At 36.5% G+C, this 27,683-nt stretch overlaps 1 protein-coding gene and 1 long non-coding RNA gene across 4 annotated transcripts in view; one reads left to right on the forward strand and one right to left on the reverse strand.

The window, feature by feature from the left end:
* The window catches only part of adcy6a (adenylate cyclase 6a), a 137,835-nt gene that overhangs the window by 70,645 nt on the left and 39,507 nt on the right, over positions 1–27,683 (reverse strand). The window contains exon 1 of one of the 3 annotated variants that reach the window (XM_087306682.1): positions 395–3,347. The exons of the other annotated variants lie outside the window; for them this stretch is intronic. The gene's annotated coding sequence lies outside the window, so the exon portion shown is untranslated. Of the gene's footprint in view, positions 1–394; positions 3,348–27,683 lie in introns of those variants that run through there. 3 annotated transcript variants of the gene reach the window in all.
* On the forward strand, positions 14,214–21,297 carry LOC147831252 (uncharacterized). The gene is made up of 3 exons (XR_015523354.1): positions 14,214–16,956; positions 17,196–17,902; positions 19,567–21,297. It is a non-coding gene; the product is annotated as an uncharacterized LOC147831252 (long non-coding RNA).

Raw genomic sequence — 27,683 nt, forward strand, 5'->3', positions numbered from 1 at the left:
ACTGACATAGCAAATAATGTAATCAATGTGACTCATCAACTGCCTCCTCTAATCAGTTCCCGAATTAATAAGTTGCTCAAACTACTTCAGAGAAATCCAACTTCACAAGTGGGGTTGTTTCTTTAGTATAGTAAAAAGTAAACTGTTTAGTAGCAAATATTTTTATTAAAGAACTCAGAAAATAATTAACTGAAAGTTTATGTCCTTATAATAGAATCATAAAAATAGAACTTTACAATAATAAAATACAATTGGAGAAAAAAACATTTAAATAATAAAAACAGGCCAAAACCAAAATCAATTCAATTGTTCATTCTTCATTCAAACGAATGAAGCCAAAATAAACATATTAGTCATAGGTTTGCAGAAAATAACCCATGTATGAATCACAAACCTATTTTCTTGTATTTTGGAGGCAAGTCCATATACAAAGTATTTATTGTGAACAATGAATGCAGCACAATGCATGTTTTTGTTATTTCAGCAAATTGATTACAAAGAGCAGCGGCTGAATCAGGGTTTGCAAGCTTCCAAAAAATAAAAAAATTAAAAAATAACTGGCCGATTCGCCAATCCAAGTAGCCCATTTACCTATCAAAACTAGTTCAAAGCTAACCTAATGGCCAATTAAAACTAACCCAAATAACAAATCAAAACTAGCCCAAAGCTAGCCCAATGGTGAATAGAAACCAAAACTAGCAAAAAACTGGCCCAATGGCCATTTAAAATAAGTCCAATGACCAATCAATAGTAGCCCATTGACCAATCAAATCTAGCCCAAAAATCAACCTAAACAAGCCTAAAACTAGCATAATGGCCAGTCAAATCAAAACTAGCCAAAGGCTAGCCCAATGGCTAATTAAATCTAGCCCAATGATCAACCTAACCAAGCCCAAAACTAGCACAATGGCCAATCAAATCAAAACTAGCCCAAAGCTAGCCCAATGGTGAATAGAAACCAAAACTAGCACAAAACTAGCCCATTGGCCAATCAAATTTAGCCCAATAATCAACCTAAACAAGCCCAAAACTAGCCCAATGACCAATCAAAACAAAGCCAATGACCAATCAATACTAGCCCAATGGATAAACAAATATAGCCCAATGATTAACCTAAACAAGCCCAAAAGCTAATCAAAATCAAATATAGCCCAAACTAACTCAGTGGGCAAAACTAGCCCAGAGCTAGCCCAATGGCTAATTAAATTAAAACTAGCCCAAACTAACCCAGTGGCTAATCAAAACTAGCCCAAAGCTAGCCCAATGGCTAATCAAATCTAGTCCAATGATCAACCTAAACAAGCCCAAAACTTGCCCATTGGTTAATCAAAATCAAAAAATGCCGTAAACTAACCCAGTGGCCATTCAAAATCAAAACTAACTTAAAGCTAGCCCAATGGCCAAACTAGGCCAAAACTAACTTATTGGCAGATCAAAATCAAAACTAGCCCTAAAGCTAGCCCAATGGCTAATCAAAATGAGTCCAATGACCAATCAATACCAGCCCAATGATCAACCTAAACAAACCCAAAACTATCCCAACAGCCAGTCAAAATTAGAAACTACTCTAAAGCTAAGCCAATGGCCAATCAAATGTAGCCCAATGATCAACCTAAACAAGCCCAAATCTAACCTAATGGCCAATCAAAATGAGTCTAATGACCAATCAATACTAACTCAATGGTCAATCAAAACTAACTCAAAACTAGGAAAGCTTTTTGCACAATTTACAAACATAACAACACGAGACAGACTACAATATATGAATTGACATTGGTCACACAACGAAGACACATTTGAAAATGTTTTGTGTAATTTTCACTTGGAAAAATGAAGACTATATAGTGCTTTAGATCTATAAAGCTGATTGAGACACACCCCTTAATTTTTCCAATTCTAAAATGTTATATCTAACAAAGACAAGCAGAGCCCAAATAAGCAAAAAGATGGTTGCTTCTTTTTTGTGAGATTTTCTTCATGTTAGGATAAGAACTCAGCTACTGTTTCTCAGCTGAACCTTTCAACAAAAAAACAGCTTTAGCTCAGCACTCAGGAATCCTGGGACATCTGTCGTCCTCCGCTGCAGTCTGGGAAGAAAAGGCCACCTCTGACCCGCAGAGGCTCTTCCTGTGGAGGAGTTTACACTCGGGGAGCCGGAGAGAAGAGCTAAAAATGGAGCCTGAAGCGCAGCCAACAGTGTGGCTTCCTCTGGCTGAAGGAGAGCAGGGGCTGATGGAACGGTGATGAGGGTTACTGCAGGTCACATGGTTCACACCAGCACACTTACTGCCAGACACTTGGTGGGCTGTCTCCTAAAAAATTTTTTAAAGTATATGCTGAATTATTACTTCCAGGTCACTAGGACAAGACGTCTATATATTATGTGGCTGCAAGAAAGCGAAAATAACCTGGAAAACATCAAAAAACAGCAGCTATTTTCTTGCATTTTGGAGGCAAGTCTATATACAAAGTAATTATTGTGAACAATGAATGTGGCACAATGCATACTTTTAGTTATTTCAGCACATTGTACAGCTTGTACAAGAGCAGCGGCTGAATCTTGGTTTACAAAAGCTTACAAAAAAACTAGCTAATTTTAAATAATTTTAAATAATTTAAATAATTTTCATCCAACTAGCTTATTGACCTATCAAAACTAGACTAAAACCAACCAAATGACCGATTAAAACCAACCCAAATTACTAATTAAATCTAACACAAAACTAATCCAATTGCCAATCAAACCTACCCGAATTTTCGATCAAAGAAACCCAAAGGCTGATCAAAACTAGCCCAATGGCCAATTAAAACGAATACAATGACCCATCAAGACTAGCTCAAAGCTAGCTAAGCCAATGACCAATCCAATCTACCCCAGTGATCAACCTAAACAAGCCCCGAACTAGCTCAATGGTGAATAGAATTTAAAACTAGCACAAAACTATCTCAAAGGCCACTTAAAACAAGTCCAATAACCAATCAATACTAGCCCAATAACAATCAAATCTAGCCCAATAATCAACCTAAACAAGCACAAAACTAGCCGAAAGCTAGCCCAATGGCTAATCAAATCTAGCCCAATCAAGCCCAAAACTAGCACAATGGCAAATCAAAATTAACTAGCACAAAACTAGCTAGTGGCTAATCAAAATCAAAATTAGCCGAAAGCTAGCTTAATGGCTAATCAAATCTAGCCCAATGATTAACCTAAACCAGCCCAAAACTAGCCTAATAGCTAATCGAATTTAAAACCAGCACGATATTAGCCCATTTATCAATCAAAACAAAGCCAATGACCAATCAATACTAGCCCAATGGCCAACCAAATTTAGCCTAATGATCAACCTAAACAAGCCCAAAAGCCAAAACTAGCCCAAACTAACCAAGTGGCCAATCAAAATCAAAACTAGCCCAATGGCAAATCAAAATGCTAAATTATTACTTCCGGGTTACTAGGACAGGACATCTAAATTTTATGTGGCTGCGAGAAAGCGAAAATAATTTTGATCACTTTAATGCATTTAAGAATTTATTTATTTTTTGAAAATGAATGAAGAAAAATGTCAAAGAAATACAAAAATAAAATGCTGACCTCAAACTTTAAGAAAAAGTGTGTATTTGGAACAAAATAACAATAGAGGCAGTAACAATAAAAAAAATATATATATTTGCCCATGTACATTATCATGTGTGTATATGTTATATGTTATGTTAATATTTAAAATATTTTGAACACTGAAATGGACCCTATTTTCTCACAGATATCAGTCAAGTTTGGTAAAGGACAAATCATGGTTTGGGGTTATAGTCAGTATGGGGCATGCGAGAGATCAGCAGAATTGATGGCAACACCAGCAGCCTGAGGCATCAAAACATTTGTGCTGCCCATTACATTACAAACCACAGGAGAGGACAAATTCTTCAGCAGGAAAGCGCTTCAGCCTACACATCAAAGTTCCTGAAAGCAAAGAAGGTCAAGGTACTGCAGGATTGGCCTGCCCAGTCACCAGATATGAACATTATTAAGCATGTCTGGGGTAAGATGAAGGAGGAGGCATTGAAGATGAATCCAAAGAATCTTGATGAACTCTGGGAGTCCTGCAAGAACGATTTCTTTGCCATTCCAGATGACTTTATTAATACATTATTTGAGTCATTGCAGAGATGTATGGATGTAGTGCTCCAAGCTTATAAGAGTCATACACAATATTCATAAATTTTCCACTGCATCATGACTTTATATTCTATACTGTACATTATTTCTGTTAAGTGACAAGACTTTTGTCTAAGTAAAGTCAGACCTCACTGTCCTAATTAAATAATTTTAAAACAAGGCATGATCATATTTTATTTTGGTAAAATAAGCATAATCTAGAGGCCTTTGTCTTTCAAATAAGCCACTTCTAATACCAAATGATCAACTAAAAGTCAAGTTATTATTTGCTGATCCTAAAAGTTGGATAGGCAACAATACTTTTATCAGGTAGTGTATATTTGTGACTTTAAAGAAAAAAGAATCGTTATTTTGTTCATATTTTGACATTTTTATATTTGGAGATTTAAAAAAAGCTGTTACTTTATATTCTATTTACTTACATTCAATATGTTTGACCACATACAGAATATATTTATATATGTGTATGTATATACTCAAAGACTGTCAATACTGATGAACATGTGATTTTTTAGCTTTTTATTATTAATAAATTTGCAACAATTTCAAACTATCTTTTTTTCACATTGTCATTATGGGGTATTGTGCGCAGGATTTTGAGGATCTATTTTGGAACATAAAAAAATGTGGAAAAAGTGAAGCTCTATGAATACTTACCAGATCTAAATTTCACATCTAGCTCCAAAATAAACATTAATATATGTCATTTCATATCTCTCTAACTCACTATTTTTGCATTAAGTGGTCAGTAAAAAGCACTTAATGAAAAGCTGGTCATTAATCAGTCAAAAAACAGTCAATCCACAGGGCAAACATGACCATCTAATATTAGTAGTACACTATAAAGAAAAATTATTTCTTAGTTCTACTTTACTATGTCAAACAGGCCCGTTTAATAGCAGCCAAATGAATCTAATAGGCTCTTATGGCTGACTGGAGAGTTACGAGTCTGGATTTATCTGAAGTGATAGAGACGCACTGTTGTACTGTACACGGTGTAAAATAATACACATAAACATAAAACAATAGACTGGACTAACAGCTCTGCATAAGAATTGAGAAATGTGTGTGTTTGTGTGTGTGTGTGTGTGTGTGTGTGTGTGTGTGTGTGTGTGTGTGTGTGTGTGTGTGTGTGTGTCTGACATTAGGCAGATGGCTGTGAGCTCTGTTTACATTAGACGTTCTGTTCAAGCAAACCAGGCCTGGTCTGTGTGTGTGTGTCACAGAAAAAAAAAATTATGCTTTTAGTCATGCTCTCTGACCCACACAACACCTAAATGTAACACATACTGTAAAATGTGTTTTTTTTTTTTGCTCAAATATAGTGCAATGTTTAAAAGAAAAAGTGGACTAAAAACATTTGAAATATTATTATAAAAAACTAAAATAACACATGAAAAGTATTAAATGTTTTTATTACATAAAACTATAAAATAAAAGTTTGTTTAAAAAATGAGCAAATGCTAAAAAACTGTGGAATATTAAATGATGTTAAATATGATATTTATTATAATTCATTTAGTTTCTTGTCGGCTTAGTCCCTTTATTAATCTGGGGTCGCCACAGCGGAATGAACCGCCAACTTATTCAGCAAGTTTTTACGCAGTGGATGCCTTTCCAGCTGCAACCCATCTCTGGGGTACATCCACACACACACACTCATACTCATACACTACGGACAATTTAGCTTACCCAATTCACCTGTACCACAGGTCTTTGGACTGTGGGGGAAACCGGAGCACCTGGAGGAAACCCACACGAAGGCAGGGAGAATACGCAAACTACACACAGAAACGCCAACTGAGCCGAGGCTCGAACCAGCGATCCAGCGACATTCTTGCTGTGAGGCGACAGCACTACCTACTGCGCCACTGCCTCGCCCTATTTTTATCATAAAATAAATTTAAAATATTTATCTTAATAAACATGATATTATTTATTACTAACAGTTTTAGTATTTGTTCATGTATATATTGAATATATGGCGTTTCTGTGTGGAGTTTGCATGTTCTCCCCACATTTGCATGGGTTACCTCCGGGTGCTCCGGTTTCCACCACAATCCAAAGACATGCATTACAGGTGAATTGGGTAGGCTAAAATTGTCCATAGTATATGAGTGTAAATGAGTGTGTATGGATGTTTCCCAGAGATGGGTTGCAGCTGGAAGGGTATCCGCTGTGTAATACATATGCTGGATAAGTTGGCTGTTCATTCCGCTGTGGCAACCCCAGATTAATAAAAAGACTAAGCCAAAAAGAAAATGAATGAGAATATATAAATTATTTTCATAGATAAATTATATAAATATATTATATATAATAATTTAATAATACAATTTAAATGTATAAAGCACATAAAAGGGTAAACACAAAAATATATTAAAAATAAAATATCTTAAATATATAAAAAATAAATATCAGGTTTATTTAGATATTTGTTAATGATGCTAATTTTTCTTATTTAAATGACAATCATGTCACTGCATTATATGAAAATTGTAAAACAATTGAATAAAATTGTACTGCATAATAGGCCGATCACACCAAACCTGCTTTTACATTCTAAAAACCCGAAGCGCACCACAATGACTTTTTGTTGACAAGAGATGTCTGCTGCGCTTTTTGTCGCTAGGCAATGACTAAATCATCTGCATTATGTGTACGAGAAATTCGCTGTTGATATTGGTATAATTTTAATATTTTATTTATATTGTGATATTCAAAATTTGTGAGTTATACACCTCTGGATAACTTAAAACAGTAACCAATAGCCTCTCCTCTATCTTCAAAAGTCTCTGTAGTCGTCTTGACAACACAAACACTGCTCTCACCTCAATGAAAACTCCGCCACTGCTTTCATTCGATTGGAGAAAATAAAATACGCGACTGACGTAACGTGTTTTTTCTGCTCAGAGTTGACTTTTTTTCAACTGCGAGTTCAGTTTTTGCAAAAACGCGAGGCACAGCAGGCGGTTAAAACGCAAGTGCACATAAGCAGTGCACAAAACGCTTACAGCCATTAGTAAATCATTAAAAAAGGGCGCCTCAATGCAAAAAGCGCATTCGGGGTGATCAGCCCCTTAAATTGTTTAATCAAGTTAAATCAAGTAACATTTACTAGTCATCTCAACTTAAACATTTTGGGTCCTATCATAAACCCAGCACAATAAGGCGCAAGCCGCGATTTGTTGCTATTTTCAGACGAGCGCAACTGTAATTTTTACATTTTGTGCCTTGTTTAAATAGCAAATCCATTTGCGCCACTTTATGGATTCATGGGTGTGCTGGTAGACTAGACTATGTGCAATAGACAGGCTGAAAGCAGGTCTAAAGTCCAGCGCAGAGCACATTAGTTGTGCGCCTTAAATGCGTACACATTGCTTAATACACACAGGGTGTACAGCAATACGAAAATATCTTTACAAATGAAAATTAAGTATCAAAATATTACAAAAATGTTTATTTTCTACATAAATATAAACATGCTTCTTCATTTTGTTTTTTTACAGCTTATTCATGACAACTTCTTTTTGTATAATGTTATTATTAATATTATTAACCTTATTATTTATAATATGCATATTTATATTTGTTTTATTAAAAACAAGCTTAGATTTGTCCACCAGTCAGGTTTTGGGCCATATGGGGCATAAAAATAGGATGTGTGTTTGAAAATAACTTTTAAAAAGTTTTTTTTATAAACTTTTTGACCACGCTTCATTATTATTGTTCATTTACTCGTTTGCTGAAAATTAAAACTGAATTTAGAAATAGTCTTGAAAAAATCTTTGCGCTTAACAAATGAAATTAAATATGTAGGTTATTGGATGTCTTCAGTAGAGTGCACACAACATAGTTTCCCTATCCACGAAAGGGAGAAAAGAAAGTAAAGAGGCCGAATGGAGGAGGTTTTTTCTTTGTCTTCGCTGCAAATGGTCTATTTAACTCTTTTCTTGTTAGTGAAGCGTTCTGTTTTTCCATTTACAAAGTCCACCATGTAAATAGTAAATGCGCCATAGCATGACGCAACTGACTCTTAAAGGGTCACGAAACACCAAAACACATTTTTTGAGCTGTTGACAGTCGTATCTGTGTCCCACACTGCTAAAAACACTATTAGGACGCATAAATCTCACAAAAAAGTGAAAATTGGTCGTTTTTGCGTTATTTCAAGCAAATTCGTACTTCCGTTTGAAACAGATTTTTGAAGCTGCGTCACGGCCATGAGATCTTAGCATGTATTCCAGCATGTAGACTAGACGTCTGCACCGTGATGTACCGTATTACGTCTCAGAGTGTGCTGCATTAATGCATGAGTAAGGCTTGGTTCAAACCAATCAGCGCGCTCTATTGTGCAACTTCATTAATATTCATTAATGTTACAGTGTATACGGCAGAGAGACGCCACATTGTGTTGGCAAAACAAGCGTGTCAAGGAACATTGTTTACCCGAGAGCTTTTCTCTTTTGCAAATGGATATCCGGATTCGCTGCTTGTCTTCTCTTTATAAAGACGCGGTTCTAGTTGCTGTGGATTGTCCTGCCTCTACAGATTTGGTAAGTGAGCGACCAGTGGTCTTTGTTTGTTGTCGTATCGAACTAACTATTGAACTGAGTGTAAACATGTTAGCACCACAACCAAACTATAACTGTAACGACGGGGAGATGACACTCACAACAGAAGGTAGGATCCAAATGCAGGTTTTAATCGTTGTCAGGTAAGCAATGGTCAACAGGTATAAACAGATATAGTCAGGCAGTCCAGAATCATAATCAGTACACAGGCGAGAGGTCAAAAAGGCAGGCGGCAGGCAGGGAGAACAAAGCTAAGCCGAAAAACACAGGAAAACAAGACAGGATTAACGCGTTGTAATGTAATCTATACAGTGAATAAGACTCGGCAACATGTGTGTGGAAAAGAGGGGTTTAAATAGTCCAAATAATCATTGTGTGAGTGGCTTCAGCTGTGAGAGTTTAATCAGTCTGGATCTTGAACCGGTTGTGTGTGTGTGGCCTGACTGGGTGTTGTAGTCCAAAACATGGCAGATATGTAGTTCAAGGAGTGTGAACGTTTACCAGCGACCTCTGGTGGTTAGCGATCGCTGGTAATCATGATGAAGCATGATTAAACTATTAAAATAACTTACACATGCTTAAAATTTGTTGTCATGACTTTGTCATATCATTTTTACAGTATAGAATGCATTGTAATATATTTTAATAGGTAAACTGCATGAAAAATAATTATTAGCCATAACATAAAAATAATGACTTACTTTCAAATATTATTAATAAATTAATCAATTATATTTAAACCAAGTTACTACTAGTGTATCTCTAACACCGTATATAGATTTCAAAAGCCTTATAACAACAATATCTGACTTATCTGTCACAGATATTTGAATAAACATACAATTATTTTTAATCATTGATCAGTTTAATTTAATAATTTACTAAATTAAACTGATTAGAAGTTCTAACAGAAATGAGTAAAATGTCATAACATTATGTCATAACATTATCATTACTGTGTAATGTCCAGTGTGTGTGTGTGTGTGTGTGTGTGTGTGTGTGTGTGTGAGTGTGTGTGTGAGTGTGTGTGTGTGTGTGTGTGTGTGTGTGTGTGTGTGTGTGTGTGTGTGTGTGTGTGTGTGAGTGTGTGTGTGTGTGTGTGTGTGTGTGTGTAAACTCACTGACCTCGCCCTCTGGTGAAGAGCCAACAATTAGAAACTCCATGTGATATGAACACACACACACACACACACACACACAAACACACACACAAACACACACTTGGCCAGTCTGTTTGCGCAACTTGACACCTCTCTCCTTCATGCTACAGATTTATTAGCAATAACCATCAGAAAGCGCTGGGACAGAGAGACACCATTCAGCTCCTCACTTTCTGTCAATCCTCCCTTCAGTCTCTTTTCCCTTTGACTTTCCCTTCACAAATCATCCAATAAATATAACTCCCTCACAAGCGTCCTGATCCAGCGGATTTACATTCGCTGACACCCAGAACATCTCTGTCCATAAAAGCCAATGTTTGGAGATCCTTCTTGTGTCGGCCAGATCTGTCCAGTAAAAGTCAACAAGTGTGCAGAAGTCTTCATAAAAACTTTACTATTGCTTTGAATGTTTACTTCGACCTCCTAGTAACATTTATAGAGCATTTACTCTAGTGGTTAAAAAAGTGCTTTAATAATGAAGTTTCATAGTTATGAACAAAGTAATTCTTGTAGAATGTTCATGTTCTGTTATTCTCAGAACAATCTGGCTTTGTGGTTTGAACCCACATTCTGCCAGCAATGTTACAGTAATCTTATGTAGATACTTGAAAGCCACTTAGTAAAACCATTGATTCATAAAACGAAGGTTGAGGGCATACACACACTATGCTCTCCGAATTGTGCCCAGCCCTATTTCCCGGATGGTTTGAAAAGTGTGGGTGGGACTGGAGCTAGCCTGCTACGGCGAAAAAAAATCCTGATACAAACCGAATCGTAGGTCAAAAATCGTGATACAAACCGAATCGTTTTCCACATATGAAGGAGGCCTGATCTTTGAATATGCAACTGCATGCGCTATTTTCGTGTTTACACGGTCATAGAACAGATCCAATCTGTGTCTCATTATATGAACAAAAAATCAGAATTAGATCACATTTAACTGGCAGTGTAAACTAGGTCTAAATAACTATAGTAACTCTAATCAATATTGAAATTATACAGTAGGGAAAAAAGTGAATTTAAAGTAGATTTCATTTCTGCATATAGGCTCATTCATTTTAATAGGCTAAACCTTTTATTTTATTTGCATTGTGTTTCTCATGTATGCCATGCATTCATTTGTTTATAATTTAATTTCCCACAAATAACAGTAGTTTTAACTATGTTTATTTACAGTAAAACTAATAAATCAAAAATTAATAAATCAAGTCAAAATTTGGATTTGTTTGGGGTGGGTTTTCTCCCCTTATGTGGGGTATAAAGTGTCTTTACATCCCAATGTTGAAAGGTATGGTCTTCTCCACAAGAAGCACAGAAAAAACGAGAGAATATTGTTTGTGATGTTGATCAGGTTTTGCGTGCAGACCTAAACAATAGACACAGGATTTGTATCGATTTTAATTGGACGTTCTTTAAATGTTTTTTAAACGTTACCACTTACTGTCACTATTCAGAAAACAACGAAAGCAATGTTCCTAAAATGTTTAATAGGATTCCAGACAAATCTGGTGTAGAGAAGTATGAAACTGCTGTATCTGTGTCGGCTTTTTGTTCATTTATTAGTTCAGCACTTCCGGGTATTTGTGATTTTTGTGTCTGTCCTCGTTTCTCTGCTGCTCTGTGTTTATCTACCTGTGGCTGCTCCAGATATTATATAAAGCCATTATGATCATTGCAGATTATGTGCAGCTTTTGCGAGCTCTGCGATGCCACTAGAGGGGGTGGGTCAGACAATTCACAATGCAAACCTGTGAAAACATAAAACTACTGTCCTTTGACAAAGATTACCTTCACATGTGCAGACAACTGTAGCTCGGAATACCTCATGTTCATTTTGAGGATGAAGTGAGAGGGATAAAAAAGATTCAGTGATGGAAACCTGATCCATGATGATCATTTTTAGAGACAGATGCACCATATTTTATCACTACTAGACTTTTAACAAAAGCTTAATGTGCCTTTAGATCATATATATATATCATATATGTTGTATATATACAACATCAAATATGAAAAGTGGACTGTGCTAACTGTTAACAAATTTTTTTTTTTTTTTTTGGGTTACAAATTTCTTAATTCATAAAATTGGATAAAAGAATTCAGCCATATGTTGTCAATCTATTAAGTCAATTGGCCATTATAACATTATATTGTCACTGTTTGGTCACTTTTGTCAGTATGTATGTTTGTTTTTGTCATTATTGTTATGAATTTGTTGCGATGTGATGTTACAGTTACTTTTTCGAATCAAAAACGAAGGTTAAATAATTTTTTTTTTTATTGTAGTAATTTTTCCAATAATTTTTTTTTTTTTAAAGAGATATACACCATAATTTCTTGTTTCTTTGAGTTGCATTTGGCAAATCAGATTTAGGTGATGCTATAATTGAAAGTAAAGTATTTACAGTATACCGTAATGGTATTTTATGTATGCAGATAAATCTGAACATAGTACAGTATGTAACCAACTTTAAATAAACAACTGGGAAATAATAAAGCCACATTTTGCAACAAAATACCAAATTATTTGCTATATAATATTTATAGTCAAGCCCCAAATTATTCCGACTCAGGCTCATTCTGATTGCATGCCCCAGTTTTTGTTATCATGAGTCTTCCAGAGGCTGCTGTGTATGCTTTTTGAGATCTAAAATTTCTCTAGTGAGAGCCAATCACGCTTGCTGTTCTCACATAAATCCACCAGAGGCTGCTTTTAACAGACTGACTGACCAACCGTCTGATCCCTCCACACTCCTCCTTCTCTAATCAATAGTGTTTTAAAGGTTCAAGAAACCCTTAAGTACTTTTTTTGAGTTTTTAACTGATTAATGAGTGTTGAGCATCACTTAAGACACTGTTAGCACCTGTCAACTTTAATTGTGAGGAAACTGATTAATTTTGAGCTTTTGTCAGCTAATTTCATCTTCAGGGTTTAAAATGGTTTTTGGGGCGGGATCAAAACGGTGACAGCGCAAAACTGCAAGTGGAATGATGAGGCGTCGGTTTCTCATTATTTTTTATAACGGAGTTTTCATATCCTATGAGAAGAGCTGGCTTCTTAATTATTCATGTCATCGCCATGCTGCTGTGTTTGCCTAAATCCTTCAGATTTCTAGCAGGACTAATGGCTAAAATAGACAGGGATGGAGGAAGAAGTCTTAATTTAGTGTTTATATAAACACAATTATCTTTATAATGATATAAATTGTGGTTATGTGTATATGAAATTACAAATAATAAATGTAGCGGAACATTAAATTACTGTTTATTTCTTCGCATTTTAACTTTGTAAACTATAAAATCATGGGTCTCCTCACGGTTTGTGTCTCATTTTGTGAGTCAACTGAAAACAATTGTTCGCTCCCCTCCTTCTCACCTGCTCTGCTGGCCATGTGTATTCCTGCCTCTGATCGCAGAGCTCCACGCCCATTATGATGTTTTTTTTTTTTATTCTGAGGTAGACTTGAACCGAAAGTAGGGGGGTTTCATGGCCCTTTAAAAAGCACAGATTGACCAGCACTCACTTTCCTAAACCGACAGTGTTTTGAAAAGCAATCCAGAATAAGAAAAGCCCTTATGGCAGCCTGATTTTTTCAGATTTGACCACATTCTCACTCTGTTATTTACTAGTTTATTTTATTTTTTTTGGCTTTTGTTTTTGTCTCACCCACTTTCTATAACTGCTCTTCGCCGGACACGAATCACATTGTAACGGTCAATTCCTCTCTGTGTCCCAAATCCTCTGACAAATGCGTCGAGCCACTGGACAAAGTGGAAACAGCGGAAAAGCAGTCCACATGAAGGTAATCGGCCAGCTGGTAAGCGCAAAAAGGGCAAAAAATATCATGCCACTCCGTAACATTTATTTTAAAGATGAAATGCAGCCATACATATTTCTGGCTATACATAATTTGTGATCTCCAGAAATGTATACACAGGGCTACGTTTTCAGAATGAGCCTGTGTTAAATTATTCATACACCAGGGTTATGTAAAGTAGATCTCGTACTGGGACTACTAATTAATAATGGGGTGATGTAAGCACATAGTAGTTAGGGCCATCTAATATAAAGTGGGACCAGGTATAATTTCCCCAAAAATGTAAATTCTGTCTTTTTGTGCTACTGTAGGATGAATAATTTGTGGGCACGAAATCACACATGACAGTCAAAGAAGATGCGTTCGTGAATACATCAATACTTGAATGCAATGTAGCTATTTACATTTAAAATATATTGATTTTAAATATATTTATCATTGGAAGCAGATACTGTATGGTATGGAAACCTGCGTTCCCTTTTTTTTTGTATATGTTTTTTGGATCATTACTATATTGTTCCCAACATTAATCAACAAAAATAAAGAGAAAAAAAGTGTTATTAAGAAATAATTTATCAGAGATTTATTTTTAAGAGGACTAAACAAATAAGATTAATAAGACAAACCAAATCTAACTACAAAAGTGGTTGAGTGTTGAAATACTGTGTACAAAAGAAAGATGTATAACAGACACACTTTAGAAAATGCAAGGTTCCACAAAATATCCCTTATGTTTTCCTAACACAGATCGATTAAGTTAACTTAATTGTTTTACAAATTGAAGTGGATTCAACACAAAACACTTCGGTTGTCCCAAAAACAACTAAGGAATTGTGTTGTTTCAACTCATTTTAAAGAAGCAGAACAAGAAATATGTAGTTGCCTTGATGAATTTATTGGCTGTATGAGACATTTTGCATTTGGCAAATGTAAATTCAAACTGACCAATGTCATTTAATGATTCAAACTGAAAAACTGAAACAAACTAAAAGTCTTAATGAAAATTTTGTAACAATTCTCTTTATCCTGTGTACTAACGCAGGGGAAGAGTGGTTTATTAAGCCAACTATTATGAGTGAGTGTCTGCCTGAACTGTGATCTTCTACACATGTGAGAGGTTAGAGACTATGTGTTAGCTCTGTGGCGCAGCAGCCGAGCGGTGCCATTATTAAACACTGAGCTAATGCCTCTGAGACCTTCTGCTGCAGTAATTCAAAAGCTGGAAAAATGGAGAAACACAGCTAACCCTGAACTAAACCTAACTGAACTGCAAAACTGATCATTAAATCTGCATGAGAGCCAGTGGTGTAAAGTAACAAATTACAAATACTCAAATGACTGTAATTGAGTAGTTTTTCTCAGAATTGTAATTTACCAAGTAGCTTTAAAAATGTGTACTTTTACTTTCCCTTGAGTACGTTTTTAGTGTAGTATTGGTACTTTTACTTCACTACTTTCCTTCAACCTGCAGTCACTACTATATTCTTTCTTGTCTATGTGGAATAGAAAAATCAGTCCTGCATTTCCTGTCCAATCAAATTACACAACAAAGATAAATTATATCATAAAGCACAACCTCAAGACATGGGCAATTAATAATGGCAGCAAACAGTTTGGAAACATTAAAAGTGTACAAGAAGATGTCCAAAATCATTATACGCTTTGACCCAGAGACTGTACATAGCAGAAACAGAAATAGCCTTAAACATGCAGCAGGTACAAGATGTCAACATTAGGTCAGATTGACGCTGTACCCTAACGTCGTGGGGATGTTGCATTTTGTTTGAAAATGAAAATCAGATTGACATCAGAACCCAATGTCAGCCCAACGTCCAACCCAAAATCAACCAAATATCAACGTCTAATGATATTACAGCTTGACGGTGTGTGGTCCACTATGACGTCTATTAGATGTTGGATTTTGAGAACCATACCTGACGAATAAATGTCAGTAATTGTCGTCAATATGACGTTGGTTTAAGACGTTGGTCACTTTACAACACAACCTAAATTCAATCAAATATCAACATCATTTGACATCATTATTGGAAATCAAAATGACGTTGTACTTAGATGCTGACTAGACTTTGATCACCTGGCGACACGACCTACATCTAACCTGATATTAACATCTTATGACGTTGTTGTTATGCTGGGCAATGCCTAAATGCACTACAGAATGTTCTGTTTACACACATTCACAAATTACATTTAAATCATCAATTTTTCACATCGTAATAATCACTACTCCTGAGTACTTTTGAAACTTTTTACACATACATTGAGTTATACTTACAACAGATACTTTTACTCTGCTTGCACTACACCTTAAGGCAAGTAATGGTATTTTTACTTAAGTATGATTTTTTAGTACTCTTTCACCACTGATGAGATCATTATACTGCCATCAAGCATGCGTACACAACTGCTTTAAGTCAAGACCCTGCAGGCACAAACACAGTTTTTCTGTTGATTTTGAGATTTTTGGGACTTGTTGGATTTTCATGAAGTCAGGATTCCCATTCTGTCATGAACAGCAAATTCAAGGACTTTCAAGGCCTTTTTAAAGCACCATTCATTATAAATCAAGCACCTTTGGAATTCATACCCCAGCATGTGTGGCCCCATTATATCCTTATTGTACTTAACATTTCATTTACACTTAATATTTACATTAAAATGTCAAAGTAATTGATTGACATGTTCATTCATTCATTCATTCATTCATTCATTCATTCATTCATTTTTTGCCACTTTTCCGGGGCCGAGTCGCAGGGGCAGCAGTCTTGGGAGAGAACCCCAGAATTCCCTCTCCCCAGCCACTTCCTTCAGCTCCTCTGGGGAATCCCGAGGCATTCCCAGGCCAGCTGAGAGAAATAGTCCCTCCAGCGTGTCCTGGGTCTTCCCTGAGGCCTCCTCCCGGTGGGACATGCCTGGAACACCTCCCTAGGTGGGCGTCCAGGAGGCATCCAAAACAGATACCAGATCCACCTCAGCTGACTTCTCTCAATGTGGAGGAGCAGTGGCTCTACTCCGAGCTCCTCCCGGGTGTCAGAGCTCCTCACCCTAGCCAGAACCGTGCGCCCCACCACCCTTCGAAGGAAACTCATTTTGGCCGCTTGTATTCGAGATCTAGTCCTTTCAGTCATTACCTAAAGCTCATGACCATAGGTAAGAATAGGAACATAAATTGACCGGTAAATCGAGAGCTTTGCCTTTTGGCTGAGAGGGTGCTCGCTGCAGAGCCATTTGAGGAGAGCTGAGCTCCAGCGAGGGGGAGCATGAGCTGTCGCTCCTCCTCCTGTAAGCTGTTTTAATGCGTACACCAACCCCACCCCTAACCCTACCCCCAGTGACATCACTCGTAGAAGAAGTGCAAAAAAGGTGGAGCTCAAGCTTAAGCTCCCCCTCCTTGGAGCTCACCTCTCCTCAAATGGCTCTGCAGCGAGCACCACTTGTTTTGGCTCAGCTCCTTCTTTACCACAACTGACCGGTACATTGACTGCTGCAGATGCACCAATTCGCCTGTCAATCTCACGTTCCATCCATCCCTCACTCCTGAACAAAACCCCGAGATACTTAAACTCCTTCACCTGGGGTAAGGACTTTACACCAACCTGGAGATGGCTAACCACCTTTGTCCGGTGGTCATGTTCAAAGAACTGTAATCAAATGTGTTAAATTCAATACTAGTAGCATACAAATATGGTTTTTATAAAATATGCATTATTTGTCAGTGTTATTGTCAAACCTCATTTAAAAAGCGTAGCCCTATATACATTTTTGGAAATTGCAATATTATGTAGCCAGAAGTACCTATGGCTGCATTTCGTCTTTAAAACGAATACTACGGGGTAGTATGATGGTTACCAGTTTGTCCAGTAGCTCGCCATGTGTGTTGGCGGACTTAAGAAGCAGATAGGAGTAGACCACAAAGATGGGGTTCGAGTTCGGCAAAGAACAGTTCCAGAAAGCAGGTAAGACAAAAACAAAGCCCAAAAGATTCTGTCAGTCAGTCAGCAGTGGATTCACGCAAGAACAGCAGGTGTGAATGACACTGGCCAGAGAAATTTGAGTTCTCAAAAAGCATAAACAGCGACCTCTGGTGCATTCGCAAAAACAAAAACTTGCAAAAAAAACATACCAACTGGGAAGTATTTGGTGCTTTCCAGAAATGTATATAGTAGGGATGGGAAGATTAATCGATATGTATCGATACGTGGTCATGCGCGTGCACGGTGCGAGTGCATCGGTTATGCAGCAGAGGATGAATGAAATTTTGGAAGCAAATCGAGATGCATCGGCTTTTGCGAGATGCATCGGTTTTTCCAAGATACAGCTTATATTTTTAATATAGAATGTATTTTTTATTTATTAACAAGTGTTGTCAACCTGTTTTTGGCGCATAATTTAATCGACCTACATAAAGTAAGCCTAACGGATTTGCGGATGTGTACACTTACACTACAACTGTATCAGGTGTGCGGATGAAGCTAGTGGTGCGCCCTCAGAAAGCGCGAGAAGCAAAACAAACATTTTATTCCCCACTGAGTTTTAAATCTAAAGTATGGCAACATTATGGATTTAAGGATGGACGACATGACAGGACAGATGCAATTTGCAAAAGTGTGCCGCGCATCTGTAAAATACGAGGGCAGTACGACTAATCTGAAATCTCACTTTAAGCGGCGCCACGGTGTTGTTGTGAAAGCTCCATCTTCCAGTGGACCTCTATTCTGCCGCCCTATGCGCAGATATAACTGAGGACGCGCCGGTGTCGCGGACCTCTATTCTGCCGCCCTATGCGCGAATATAACTGAGGACGCGCAGGTGTCGCGGACCTCTATTCTTCCGCCCTATGCGCGGATATAACTGAGGACGCGGGTGTCGCGGACCTCTATTCTGCCACCCTATGCGCGGATATAACTGAGGACAAGCGGGCGCTGATGGAGGTGTCGCGGACATAACTGAGGATGCGGGTGGTAAGGGGGGGTGTTGCGGACGCCGCCCTCTCTATACTGCCGCCCTAGGCGGCCGCCTAGGTCGCCTCTATGGACGTGCCGGCCCTGTTCATCTGCAAAGATATTCAGCCTAGTGTCACGGAGAACGAAGGTTTTGAACACCTCCTTCTGTTGATTTTTATTTAATTATAATAATAATAATAATATTAATAATAATAATGATAAAAATAATGGGTGTCACGGTGGCACAGTGGGTAGTTTGACCACCTCACAGCAAGAAGATTGCTGGTTTGTTATATTTTTATTAGCCTGTTGTTTACAGTGACAGTGATGTTTCAAAGCAGCATAACACTGCTAGTTCACGACCTTAAGTTTTGAATAATCAGTGGCAAAATAAATCTTTGTAAAACTTGTTTTCATAGTTGAAAAGTTAAATCACAATTCTTGTTGTGCAATGCTAAACCTTTATGTTGAAAGAGTGCAAATATATATATTTTTAATATATATTGCACTTATACATTCTGTATATCTTGAAAATACTTAAATAATATGTGCTATATGTTCTAAAATGGCCCTCAACTGTAAACTGACACTCTGGCTCTGAGAGAAAAGCCAGTTTGTAAAAAAAAGTCTTGGTTTTGCTTGGTTAATAAATAATCAATCAAACTCATTCAATGGCACAGCATCCTCTTTCACATCATCTCATAAACTTGATCTAATTAGTTAGTGCTGAATTATCGCATTGTATCGTGATATGGGTGTAAATCGTATCGTGTTGCATCGCAATATGTCACAAATGTATCGCTAATATATGGGATCGTATTCTTTGTATCGAGATGCGTATCGGATCGGCATTATAGCTTAGATGCCCAACACTAGTATATAGCCATACGTTTTCAGAATGAGCTAAGGTTGGTTGTTATACAAATTTAAGATTTTTCAATTAAAAATGTCTATTTTTCATTCAGTTTGTGACAGCAGCACAGTACCACTATTGAAATTATACCATAAACAAGCACTTTTAGGGACCTATGATAGTTTTTAAGTATTTTAATTCAGATTCAAGTACTTTCGAGAAGTGTGGGAGCCCTGTACAAACCTTTTTTTCTCAGTCAATTAAAAAAAATACTTTTAAGTAGTGGTTGACAGATAAAATTCGGCTATAAATATATCGGCCAATAATTGGATTTTTTTTAAAAATATCATTATCGGCTGATAAATCTTTCTGATTGATATTTCCATGTCATGCATTCATGCTTTTTCTTTCATGTGTAAATCCAGGACCTGAGGAACAGTAAAATAAATATGTGAGGATGGCAAGCAGTCACGACTTTGACTTTCTTTCAGCAACTTCATCTCAAATTCCTCAATGTCTTTCCAAAGACTCGCATGAACTCACCGTCAGGCTGGATTTAAACTAAAGTCTTAGGCTACAGTCAGTCCACTGATGGCTTTACTGCTAACAAACCTTCATTATAGTCAGATTGACCTGCCACTAAATCACACTTTCATAAAAAGCCAGCTGTGTTTGGTCAGTGTGCATCATCTGACTCAAGTGGTTATTTCTTGGCCAGAAAAGCTGCAAAATGGAGCACATGGTCTAGCAAAATGTTCACAGTAAAGCACAAGAATTAAATGGAAATGTAGTTTTGATAACTGGCAGTGGCTCACTGTTTTCATCAGAGTATCAATGTCACACATAACAAGATAATAAGTTCCCCTAGTTTGAGAAATGTGTTCGGATTATCTTATCTAAGCGTGGTGTCCGTCTGCTAATGTTCTGTCAGGAAATGAATGCATCATACATTCAAATGAAATGTTTTTTAATGAAGTGCTTGAGGCCATGATTTGGATTGCATTGGAGTCAATTGCATAATGCTCTGTTGATTTATTTAAAAAAATACATGAAAAATTATATTCATACACATGACACCATGTAGTCTCGTCAAGGATCATGTTTTAATTAATAAATTACAATTCAACTTTTTGTGTTTGTCAAATTGTAGGAAGTTGATGCATGCTCACTGACTTGACACATTTTACTTTTTACGAAATTACAAAATGCCTGTTGTTTTTGTCTGAATCTTAGATTATTTTAAAAAAATGCATTAAAAACGCAATTCGTAAATAGAGCTCAATGATTTAGAAAATGTATGTAATGTCATTTTTTTGTCTGGCTCCTTTTTTTTTTTTTTTTTTTTTTAAAGTACATTTTACAAAATGCAAAATATGCACTTTGTAAATTAAGGTTGGGCGATGTTGACCACTTTGGCATCGTACGTACGATGTCTAATGTAAAACACTGCAATGGATGATGGTAGAGTAAATTAATTATTTATGAATAAATGATTAATTCATAATAAATTAATTATTTGTAGCCTACCATTTCAACTGCCTGACCCGCATAGTCTTTGTTTTACCCATAACCAAATCATAAATAAACAAAAATAAGTTACCCAAATAACCACCTGTCAATCACTTTTTCCGCAGAACTCTGGCATGAATAGGCAGAGTGATCTGTGTTATTATAATGGCGCTCACAAACTTGGTTGGTAAAAAAGGTGCACAACCAACAGCATCCAACCAACAGTATGTGAGGTTCTCACTAAAATAAATAAGTACAAGCGTAAAAGTGAAAGTTTGAAGCAGTGTACTGACATTGTGCCACATTACCTGATAGATTCAAAAGACAGAAGAGTCGTTAGAGAGAGACAAGATGAATTAGATATCACATTTAACAACTATAGTGAGACGCAATCCAAAGCTACATCCTCGATAAACTGTCCGACGTGCGCAGCTCTCTGGGGTGAAAGCTGGAGCTTAGAGTCAAACGCGCGCATAGCCTACACTGCAGCGCATGACAGAGTGTGTTTGTGTGTGTGTGGTCACGTGATGTGCATTTCAGCTGTAGTGTGGAAGGAGAGCTGTTCAGAAATGCTAGGAGAAACAAACATCAGTGTGGATGTGGACTGTTTTCGTGCTGAAATGCCATTTTAAAACTAAGATGTATTAATGTCAACGGGGCCTAAGTGTGTATTTTTTGCGAGCGGGCTGCTGCTGCAATGGAGGCAGGGCAGAGGATTGCGATGCAGGTTCGGCATCGGTATGTCTATCGGCCATTGGTAATGGACGATGGCATTGTCTATTAATCCAACCCTATTGTAAATATGGTACAATGGCTTAAAAATATGCAAGTTTTAAATTTCTTGTACAAATCAAATTATACTCTTTTTTTTGCCAAATAAATCATGAATTAAGAACACTAAAAAATATCAGATTAATTGAAGATAGTATAAATATCAGATAAGAATATATTAATGAAAATTATATTTATAAACAAATGAATGAAATGGCATAAAATGTATTATAGACATGTATTTATATTAAATAAACTAGATTTTTAAATATCCTTATTAAATAAACTTGTCATTAACCCATAAATCAACACACTTCCTAACGTTTAAATTAAGTAATAAACAGTATTTTGGCTTATTCCCTTTATTAATCCGGGGTCGCCACAGCAGAATGAACCACCAACTTACCAAACCTTCCAGCTGCAACCCATCTCTGGGAAACATCAATACACACTTACTTAAACTCATACACTACAGTAAATTTTAGCCCACACAATTCACCTGTACCACATGTCTATGAACTGTGGGAGAAACCGGAGCATCTGGAGGAAACCCACGCGAACACGGGGAGAATATGCAAACTCCACACATGTTCGGCAACTGACTCAGCCAAGGCTCAAACCAGAGACGTTCTTGCTGTGAGGTGACAGCACTACCTACTGCGCCACCGTGTCGCCTACATTAAATTGATCAAAAATAAAAAACTTTTATATTTATTTTTACATTTCACAACAGCATGTTTCAAATAAATGCTGTATCCATCAAAGTATCATGAAACACAATTATGGATTTCCATCAAAATATTAAAAGACTCAAAATAAATGTTTCTTTATCATCAAAACAATTTCTGAACAATCATCTGACTGTCCGTTATAATTGTGCTGAAAATCCAGTTTTGAACCACAGGATTAAATAACTTTTGATGTCACTAAATGTCACTAACCCTAAAACAGTGAACAGTATAGATCAAAACATTCTCAAAAAAACTTAATAGTCTTTAAAAAAAATGAAATATGGGAAAGTTGCATATAAAAGTCATTTCCTCTCAGGGCAATGACTGATAGGACACAGTTTCTCAAGCTACTTCCTGTTTCGGGCAACGACTTCATCTGGAAGCATCTGGAGGTTTAATTTCTGAATGTCATGTTTTCTGGGACAGAGTTGTGGTGCTTTCCCCATATTTCTTTTTCTTTCTTTTTTTTTTTTTTTTGCTTATCTTATCTTTTTGAGTCACACAGAACTAAGTGATGAGACTCCACCACAACTAGTCTCTTATCATTCAAACGTTCAGCAAGATTATCCATAAATAACTGACAAAGTACAGACATCAATCCAGCACTCAGCAAACAATTGATATTAAACAAGTACATAAACACAATACAAACAGACTGTATAATAGCCTTTAGCTAACCAAGCTAACTGAAACAGGCCTTTCTGGTTCTAACTTAAACACAAAAACACACACTCACTACTAGCAGCAGAGCAGGACTAGGTGAACAGGATGTATATTATATCCTGCTCACCTATATTTTGTGATCATTGTGGTTTAAAACACATTTACAGAACATTTAATAAAACCATTAGTTAATGTTAACCAAAAACATGCAGTGCACTGAAGAGCTATACAGCAAAGAGTTTTCAGACTCAGTTGATAATTTCAGACATCATAGAGTTTACGTCAGATTATAAATGAAATCAACTAACTAACTAACTAACTAACTAACTAACTAACTAACTAACTAACTAACTAACTAACTAACTAACTCCATCAATCAATCAATCGATCAATTTTTTATTTGTAAACAGAGCACCTTGAAGAAAATCATCTTTTGTAAGCTGTTTGAACAGAACTGTGTCTAGGCATAGTGCGTTCACTGTCATAATGTGGTGACGTAAATACAAGAAGATTCTTTTCGTACATTTTCTTGGATTAAAATAGGATTGAAATCCTTCTCATTTGAGGGATTGCGTCACTGCAACCTGATGTAGGAGTGCGTTTTTTTTTTTTTAATCTTGAAAAAGACATGAAATAAGTGCCCTTTAAACTAAGGTTATTTTGGTAATACACCGATCTTGATTTTTTTGTATTTTTCTCAGAAAAATTTGTCCAGCTCTGATACTGCATTCAAACACATATTTGGGCGATGCAGTGGCGCAGTATGTGGTAATATTTATGTGATAATTTTATCGGTATAATTTAAATAAAATATGCAGAATTTAAGCTATAGAGTTAAATGTAATATATATTACTATATAAGCATATATATATATATATATATATATATATATATATATATATATATATATATATATATATATATATATATATATATATATATATATATATATATATATATACAGTTGAAGTCAGAATTATTTTTCCCTAATTTCCCTGTTTATTTTTCCCTAATTTCTGTTTAACTGAGAGCAGATTTATTGAACACATTTCTAATCATAAATGTTTTAAGAACTCATTTCTAATAACTGATTTATTTTATCTTTGCCATGATGACAGTAAATTATATTTGACTCAATATTTTTCAAGACACTTCTATACAGCTGAAAGTGACATTTAAAGGCTTAACTTGGTTAATTAGGTTAACTAGGTAGGTTAGGGTAATAAGGCAAGTTATTGTATGATGGTTTGTTCTGTAGACTATCGAAAAAATATATAGCTAAAAGGGGCTAATCATTTTGTCCTTAAAATGGCTTTTAAAAAATTGAAAACTGCTTTTATTCTAGCCGAAATAAAACAAATAAGACTCCAGAAGAAAAAATATTATCAGACAGACATACTGTGATTTTCTTGCGCTGTTAAACATCATTTGGAAAATATTTAAAATATTTAAAAAAGTTAAAAAAAAAATTAAAAGGGGGGCTAATATATAATATAATATATTTATTGTTATTATATATATATAATAAATATTTGTTACAAAAAAAATTCTGTTTTCAGAACTTTTTCATTTTGGCCCACAATTTTAGTGAATCCTTACAATATTTTATATGCATTATGCGCAAATCATCTAAAAAGAAAATGCTATGTAAACTTTTCAAAAGACAGTGTTCACAGATATTTAATTGAACCTCATATCCCTAATTCCATACTTAAAAAAAGGGTCACAAGCTTAAATTTGGCTATGAACTCTTTGATGCTCATATACTATAGGGAGAAGAGCAATGTGAGCATTCTGCTAAACGTCTTATTTTGTGTTCCACATAAAAAAAACAGTCATGTTGTCATGAATGACATGAAGATGTGTAAATAATGTCAGAACTGCCATTGTTGCATGCCAACGTGCATTTATCATTTTTTCTACATACACGGGACGGACATGATGACAGCACCACAGCAGGAAAAAGAGCTTTTACTCATAAAGTAATTAAATCTCAATTTCCAATGCAGCTGCAAAGGTGAGTCATGTTCGTTTGATTAATGACGACAACAGCTATAAAAGAGCTGCCACAATTAACATTGTGTTGTGTGACTGAAACAAAAACCAGCAGGTTCAACTGTTGCCCAAATTTCAGAAGAATCGCTCACTGAAAATGCTGAATCATTGAAGTCAAGGGGCAAAAACATGTACTGTACAAAACATAAGTTAACATGGATACAACAAACTGACATGTATATTTGGCAAAAAAAAAATAAACATGGCACAATCTATACTTGGTATATGTCATATATACGCTCGCCGGCAACTTTTTTAGGTACACCTCACTAGTACCAGGTTGGACCCCCTTTTTTCCTTTAGAACTGCCTTAATGCTTTATGTCATAGATTCAACAAGTTACTGAAAATATTCCTCAGAGATTTTGCTTCGTATTGCCATGATAGCATCACACTGCAGATTTGTCGGAGGCCATTTGAGTACAGTGAACTCATTGTCAAGTTCAGGAAACCAGTCTGAGATGATTCACACTTAATAAATTATGTTAACCTGCTGGAAGTAGCCATCATAATGAATGCACTGTGGTCATAAAGAAATGGACATGGTCAGCAACAAAACTCAGGTAGGCTGTGGTATCGCCACTATGCTGAATTGGTACTAATGGGACCCAAACTGTGCCAAGAAAACATCCCTTACACCATTACACCACCACCAGCAGCCTGAACCTTTGATACAGGACAGAATGGATCCATGCTTTCATGTTGTTGACACCAAATTCTGACCCTAACATTTGAATGTCACAGCAGACATCGAGAATCATCAACCAGGCAACATTTTTCCAATTTTCTATAGTCCAGTTTTGGTGAGCCTGTGCGAATTGTAGCCTTAGTTTCCTGTTCTTAGCTGACGGGAATGGCACCCGGTGTGGTCTTCTGCTACTGTAGCCCATCTGCCTCAAAGTTGGACGAGTTGTGCTTTTATAGATGCTCTGTCTGAACTGCAGCAGATTGTCTTGACCATGTGCAATGCCTAAATGCAGTGAGTTTCTGCCATGTGATTGGCTAATTTGCATTATTGAGCAATTATACCTAATAAAGTGGCAGGTGAGTGTATGCATGATATTAACTAACTTGAAGTGCAAAATAAGTCATATCCACTCAATAGATTGTGCCCTATTTATTATTTTGTGCCAAAGATAACTATAGTAGAAATATAATTTTAGAAAAAAAAATATGATAAATGTTTAAATGACACTGAAAGGTTCAAGTGAGAAATATGGTGAGTTTGAAGAGAAACATCTTCTGAGACTGAAACATACACAAACCAAACTCAACATTCAGATGGCCATTTCTAATTCCTCATGGTTTATACAGTTTCAGTGAAGCACATGCTTTGTCTTTATTCAAAAAAATGCACCCCCACTATCCGCCACCCCCTCAAAAACATGAGCCACAATGTGCAGCATTCATGTTGGTGAGAGAGAGCCACTTTCCCACTGTCCCACCCTCATCTTCCACATCTCAGACTAATGAGCGCCAGCATCACCATTAAACCATTGTTTCAGCAGATCCACACGAGATCCAGCCTCGCTTTCTTTCACAAGGAACCAAACAAAGCATAGTTTACACTGGAGTAACATGAGCTGCTTGTACAAGCACAAGTTTCAGCCTAATCTAGTTGTGTCACAAATGGGAACAAAGTTACAACCTGCCTACAATAAATGACACAGTTTTCAACCAAAAAACTGGACACTTTTTTTTTGTTTATTTGTTACATGACAATTAAATGTTTCTATTACAGCTTATAGATATTCATTCATTTTCCTTCGGCTTACTCTCTATTTTAAAGGTCGAAACATCGCCAACTATTCCAGTTTATGTTTTACGCAGTGGATGCCCTTCTAGCCCCGACCCAGTACTGAGAAAAACCCATACACACTCATACACATGCACACTTATTCACTACGGACAATTTAGTTAATCAATTCACCTGTTTTGCATGTCTTTGGACTGTGAGGGAAACTAGATCACCCGGAGGAAACCCACGCAAATACGAGGAGAAACACAGAAATGCTAACTGACCCAGTCGAATCTTGAACCAGTGACCTTCTCACTGTGAGGCGATCGTGCTATCAACTGCGCCACCGTGACACCAACAGATATTTTAAATAATAGAAATGTATACAATGTTAAATAAATGTATAAATAAGCAAACATATAAACAAACAAATTAATGTGTATCTATGTAGGTAGGTAGTCTCAGAGCAAGAAGGCCGCTGGTTCGCTGGTTCGAGCCTCGACTCAGTTGGGGTTTCTGTGTGGAGTTTGCATGCTCTCCCTGCATCACGTGGGTTTCCTCCGGGTGCTTCTGTTTCCCCCACAGTCCAAAGACATTCGTTACAGGTGAATTGGGTAGGCTAAATTGACCGTAGTGTATAAGTGTGTGTGGATGTTTCCCAGAGATGGGTTGC

The sequence above is a fragment of the Danio rerio genome, chromosome 23 (assembly GCF_052040795.2).
Source record: "Danio rerio strain M-AB ecotype USA chromosome 23, GRCz13ab, whole genome shotgun sequence".
Lineage (NCBI taxonomy): Eukaryota > Metazoa > Chordata > Actinopteri > Cypriniformes > Danionidae > Danio > Danio rerio.